Source organism: Macaca nemestrina, chromosome 17 (assembly GCF_043159975.1).
Source record: "Macaca nemestrina isolate mMacNem1 chromosome 17, mMacNem.hap1, whole genome shotgun sequence".
In the NCBI taxonomy this organism is placed as follows: domain Eukaryota; kingdom Metazoa; phylum Chordata; class Mammalia; order Primates; family Cercopithecidae; genus Macaca; species Macaca nemestrina.
The window spans coordinates 41144991-41151778 of NC_092141.1; the positions used below are offsets into that span (position 1 = coordinate 41144991).

At 43.0% G+C, this 6788-nt stretch overlaps 1 protein-coding gene across 4 annotated transcripts in view; it reads right to left on the bottom strand.

Annotated features, from left to right (window-relative positions):
• Positions 1 to 6788, bottom strand: part of LOC105485184 (myosin ID) — a 378692-nt gene that overhangs the window by 57424 nt on the left and 314480 nt on the right. The gene's annotated exons all lie outside the window — the stretch shown is intronic.

The window sequence follows — 6788 nt, forward strand, 5'->3', positions numbered from 1 at the left end:
GGATTAGTAAGGCCACTATAATAACACACATTAAAAATCAGGAAATCACAAACTGAGTCCAATGTCTTCATTCTTTGTAGATTTGTTTTCTAGGTAATTCAAAAGGTACTTGCGAATATACTCTGCCTACTTCTAAAAAGTATTTGGGGCTAGCCTATAATAATAGAAACAGGAGTAATAAAAGTGGGCCAGGCACTGTGGTTCACGCCTGAAATCCCAGCACTTTGGGAGGCTGAGAGGGAGGACTGCTTGAGCCCAGGAGTTGGAGACCAGCCTGGGCAATGTAGTGAGACCCTGGTCTTCACAAATATTTAAAAATTAGCTAGGTTCCAGCTACTCAGGTGGCTGAGGTGGGAAGATCACTTGAGCCTGGAAGGTTGAGGTCACAGGGAGCTATGACTGCACCACTGCCTTCCAGCCCTAGGCAACAGAGTGTCAAAAAAAAAAAAAAAGAAAAAAGAAAGAAAGAAATGATAAAAGTGAAATAATTTAAGAATATTTTCATCTAATTTACAGCCATTTCTTAATATTATCAGTGAAACAGAATTAATCTCGAGTTAGAAATGAGATCTATGGTTTCTGACACTGAAAGTATTTTATACACTATAACTAAACATTGAGTGGCTGGTAGCTGATAATAAATGACTTCTAGGGGTGGGGAGCCTATAGCATTGTCCCAAACTATAGGACTCAAAGAGAATGAACATAAATGTAATTAAGAAGTGGATTAGATCAAGAGGCAGTTCATGCTCAGATCACATATTTTTTTTGTTTGGATGTAACAGCCAGCCTTATGCAGAATATATTAAGAAAACCACACAAAAGGGAAATGAGTCACTTACAAAAGACCAGAAAAGCTTAGGCTAACTGGCTAGACAAGACTTGGCCATGTCTTTTTCTGCCTTGGTTTCACTTGTATATCCTGAAAGCACCACCTTGTCTGAATCACAGGAGAGAAAAATGTTTTTGGCAAATATACATTGGACATGTCCAGCTTTACTTTTGCTCTTTCTCTATGCCCCGCACCGTGCCCCACCTCTGCCCCCACCCCACGCATCCAGGTGGCTTTGGAATGTATGTGGCTTTTCCCTTCGGCAGTCTCACCTTCATAATTATGTTTGACCTGGACTAACATTAAAACATTTTGCTCTTCCCGAGAACACACCAATCAGCACGAGGTTCCATCTTCTCGTGGATGATGACCCATTATCCTTTTTATTTTCTGCTGGAATAAAAGTGCCATGGCACAGGAATGCTGTCTATATCTTGCTCACTCCCTGTACAGAGCCTGGCCCATTGTTGGTACTCAATAAATATTTCTTGATTGAATAAATATTTTCAGTCTCTCCTCCAGTGGCTATCCGCTTTGTCCTTAGCCTAGAAGCATGTTCAAATCTCCTACATTAAACAAAAGACCAAAAAGTCCACCTGTCCTTCCCTATCCCTCCACTGCTGCCAAATGCCTTGAAATTAAAATAAACTATCCATAGCTAATGTCTTCTCTCATCATACTTTGCAGTCAAGCTTTACTTATGCACTGTTTTTTGTTTTGTTTTGTTTGGACAGGGTCTCGCTTTATTGCCTAGGCTGAGGTGCAGTAGCATAATCACAGCTTACTGCAGCCTCAGCCTCCTGGGCTCAAGCAATCCTCCCACCTCAGTCTCCTGAGTAGCTGGGACTAGAGGCATGCAACACCACACCTGGCTAATTTTTGTATTTTTTGTAGAGATTGGGGTCTTACTATATTGCCTAGACTGGTCTTGAACTCCTGGGCTCAAATGATGGGCCCACCTGGGCCTCCCACAGTGCTGGTATTATAGGCATGAGCCACAGCCTGGCCTGCACTGCTCACTCTTTAACCTCTGTCATCCATCCTTCCTTCCATCCATCCATCCATCCATCCATCCATCCATCCATCCATCCATCCATCCCTTCCTCCCTCCCTCCTTCCCTCCCCTCCTTGTCTCCCTCCCATCCATCTGTTCATCTATTCACCTCCCTTTTTTTGCCCTCCTTTCCTTTTATCCATCCATCCACTCTTTCATCTCCTACCTTCCTCCTTCTGTCCTTTGCTTCTGTAAATGTATATATCAATGTTTACTATGTCCTAGGTACTGTGCTGGGTACTAGAGATAGGATGTTTAAGAACAGTCACTGCAGTGGAAATGCTCTTGATCCAGTGAAAGATACAGATGTGGAAACTGAAGCTTCTTAAACCAGGACACGATTTCCCTTGGATGTGCATTAGGGTGCTATAGTAAGTGAAACCATGGAACAAAGATGGAGAAACATGCTGGAGAATAAGCTTTACTCCATGTAAGTAACTGGAAACACCTGATGCCCAAGTAAATTAAAACCAACATTTAGAATGACAGCATGAAAAACAGCATCAACCATTACAAAAACACAGGCCTTTAAAGAAGCATGCCAGGCTGGGCGCAGTGACTCACGCCTGTAATCCCAGCACTCTGGGAGGCTGAGTGGGAGGACTGCTTGAGTCCAGGAGTTCGGGGCCAGTATGGGCAATACAGTGAGACCCTATTCTCTAAGAAAAAAAAAAAAAAAGCAGCAGCATATCATAGGCTGTGTTGTGATATGTCCCTAGTGAATGTTGAGTTAACTCTTCTCTGTTGCTGGGGGAACTCCTTAGAGGAGCCTGAAAAGCACTGAGTAGATAACTACCACACAAGGTGGCATGCTAGCTAGAGAGATGAACTATAGTGCCAAGGGAGCTCTGAGAAATTCACAACAGTGCTGAGTGAATTTTGGAGAAGGCTGAATAGGACTGCCTTTACAGAGGAGGTGATATTTGAGGTGGTTCCTGCAAGAGGAGTGGCTCACCAGGAGGAGCAGGGGAGAGTGCTGGGGGTGGAGGAAGCAGTGTGTGCAATTACCAGGGCTGCGAATGGACCAGACATAGAATAGGAAAGAGTCTAGCAGAAAGAGTCAGCTCCTTTTCTAGCAGCTGAAAAAGGACGTGGGTTTTGATGGCACAATGAAGGGCCTAGGTGTCTTGCTATAAAGTTCCAAAGCTGAAGACCATTCCCTCTCCTTCAAATTCTTTTTCTCTCGGCATTGCTGTCATTCTGGTTCTCCTACTTCTTCGACAAGTTCCTCTTAGTCCTTTTTGCTTATTTATCCTCCTCAATGCCCCTTTCCCACCTTTGGAATTTTATGTTCCTGAGAGTTCCTTCTTGGCCATGTTTTTCTTCTTATTCTCCACACATGGCTTGTTTCATTCACTCCCACCACTTCAACTTCCTTTCAGCTGGCTTCCCAATCCACACTCCCTGGTACAGACTCCCGGGCTCCAGGCTCCCAGTTCTCACTGCTTAGCTATTTCCACCTGAACTTAACTATATCCTTTAAAAATGAGTAAGTCCTAACATGTCTATGTCATCTTCCACGCTGTTCCCCTCTTTTCTAGGGCTCTGCCTCCCATAGTTGTTATGGTCTAGGCTAATGGAACCATGATCTACTCACTCACCTAAATAAAATACCTGAGTCACCAGTTACTCTGCTCATCACCTACAGCCATTCAGTTGCCTGCCCTCCTGAGCTGCTGTTCAATATGTTCTTTCCCTTAAAACTCCACTGGGATTCTCAGCTGAGTCCCTGCCCCTACCCCTACCCCTGCTCCTGCCCCTGCCCCTACCTGAGGTTGAGAATCACTGCACATAGTGAGAGCTACTCCTGTGGGTGTACTCTGTACAATTAGACTGTGTGGGGACAGGAAAGGGTTGGAATCACTGCCATGGCCAGATCCCTCTTGGGCAACTGCAACATCTAGCTAATTGGTCTCCCTGATACCAGTTCCTTCCCCTCTAGAACCTTCTCCACATTTCTTCAGTTATCTTTTAAATACAGAAATCTGATTAAAGATGACAAATTATCGAAATTTATAATATAAAAATTATAAAATTTGTAAAAGTACTGAAGAATGGGAAGGATATGTAAGTGAATATTTACCTGATCTTTCAGTGGGGAAAAGCATTCATGTAAAGGCTAAAGGAAAAGACAGAATTGACCACATAAAAATGCAAAACTTTTGTTGAAAAAAAAGACAGACTGGGAAAGTATCTGCAAGTAGGGTTAATGGTCTTAATATATAAAAAGCTCTTAAAAATTAGTAACCAAATCATGAACACACCAAAAGAAAAAAATCAACAAAGGATGTGAATAATCCGTGAAACACGTACAAATCACAGGTAGACCCATGGCAGAAAATGTTCAATTTCATTTAAGAAATGCAGACTGAAACAATGGATATACAAAGTTTTTTTCTTTTTCAAACAGGCAAATTAAATCTAGTGCAAAGTGAGTAGCTTGGTAAGTGAAGTATGCTCATACTTGGCTGGTAGGAGCATAACATGGTATAAAAAACTTGAGCTAATCTAGAAAAATGTATGAAAAGCCTTAAAAAATATACACTTTTTGATCCCGCAACTCTCTCTCTAGGAATTTCTAAGGAAACAATTACGGATATGAATAAATACACACTTTTAAGGATAATTATCACAGCACTGTTTATAAGGCTGAAAATCAGAAACGGTCTAGGTGCTCAATCGCAGGGGCTTGGTTAAATAAATGTAGGAATTTATTTTATTTATTTATTTATTTATTTTTGAGACGGAGTCTCGCTCTGTCGCCCAGGCTGGAGCGCAGTGGCCGGATCTCAGCTCACTGCAAGCTCCGCCTCCCGGGTTTACGCCATTCTCCTGCCTCAGCCTCCCGAGTAGCTGGGACTACAGGTGCCCGCCACCTCGCCCGGCTAGTTTTTTGTATTTTTTTTTTTTTTTAGTAGCGACGGGGTTTCACCATGTTAGCCAGGATGGTCTTGATCTCCTGACCTCGTGATCCGCCCGTCTCGGCCTCCCAAAGTTCTGGGATTACAGGCTTGAGCCACCGCGCCTGGCCAAATGTAGGAATTTAGCACAAATTCCTGTGTTGTTGTTCTTTTCCAGCACAGCTTTTAATACCTGTGTGGTATTTCATGCTAACCACACAGGTATTAAAACTGTGCTGGAAAAGAACAGCAACACAGGAAAACATTTTCAGAATGTTTGCTCTGTACTGTTAAGTGAAACAGCAATTATAAAATAGAATGTACGAAAAATCTCATATTTGGAAAACTATACACAGATCTATAGGCAAAGAAGATATAAAAATGTGAACAATGGTTTGAATGTGTGCTTCCGGTTTTCTTTAATGTACTTGTGTACATTTTCCAAAATTTCTACCAATAGAGTTACTTCTGTTGTCAGAAAAAATATTTTTAAGTGGAAACACAAGATCCTCCTCTGTTTTGGCTGCCTGTTGCCTGTTGCATAAAACCAAAATCTCTTGGCCTAGTATCCTAGGCCTGTCACAATCTGCCTCCTCCTTGGCTTTCCAGCCTGCTTTTCCCGCTCATCCTGGCTGGAATCCTGTATCCGTGGCACATCCACCAACACCCATGCCATTCCAGACCCTTGCCCACAATGGCCACACCCCTCCTCACACCACACGCAAAGCTGTGGCTAATGGTCTGTCCTCCAACTCCTATCCAGCTTTCAATTCCTCAAGCACACTAAGTTATTTTCTGCCTCAGGGCCTTTGCACCAACCATTCTTCCTTACTGGGTTGGTCTTCACAGTTCCTGTTCATCTTCCGAGCCTGAGCTGAAGTGTCACCTCTTCATTTGGTCTTCTCTCACCACTCTAGCAAAAGAGAGCACCTCATTTTCTGCCTCAGAACCCTGCTTATTCCTCCTTAGCACTTATTACCATATCAAATTATTTTTACTCATTTGTTTACTTGGGTTTTGTGTGTTTGCCCCACTGGAATGTAAGGTTGAGAACAGGGGCTGTGATGTGTTGAACCCAGGGCCTTGTACATGGTAGGTGCACATATTTATGGAATGGATGAAAAACGGGAGGACCAACTGCTCTGTAAAGCCTTTCTATGTGCTCCCATGGGACTCCCAGCACTCATCTCTACCAAGCTTCTCTACCTGTATTTTTTTTAACTTAATGCAGTTGTTTCTTTACAGCTGTTGCGTGCCATGGGCTGTGGGTGCTCTGACACAGACTGGGTAGAGCAGCCAAGGCCTGGCCCATTGCAGGTGCTCAACAAGTGGGTGCTCTGAGCAAATGGGTGAGTGGGGCTCCTGAGGGCTCGAAGTGGGTGGAGGAAGCCATTCTAGAATTGAGCAGTTGCTACAGGTCACACAGATGATGGAACACTGCCTATAGGCCAGCTTCAGCTCACACAAGCCCACTATAAACTGTGCAGACACAGGGTTTGTGGCCACGAAAAGTTTTTTTTTTTTTTAGATGGGATCTTGTTATTTGGCTCAGGCTGGTCTTGAACTCCTGGGCTCAAGAGATCCTCCCACCTCAGCCTCCCAAAGTGCTGGGATTACAGGCATGAGCCACTGCACTTGGCCAAAATGTTTTAACTACATTTAAAACTGGATTTTAGCAACGAGTTAGTTAGCAACTTATTCTTGAGCTTCACATTAAAAAAATGAACATCACATTTAACATTAAGATCATGGGAATTAAATGAAGGGAAAATAGGAATACTATAGTGTTTTGGGAATTAAATGAAGGGAAAATAGGAATACTATAGTGTTTCGGGAATTAAATGAAGGGAAAATAGGAATACTATAGTGTTTCGGGTCTGTCAGAAAATGATCTGTGCTAAATTCCCTAACCTAAGGGATTTACAGGCTCTTTGTGGAACTTGTAACTTGATGATGTTTGTCTCCTTTACAATATGGCTTGGTAAGACCTCAGGAGGAGATC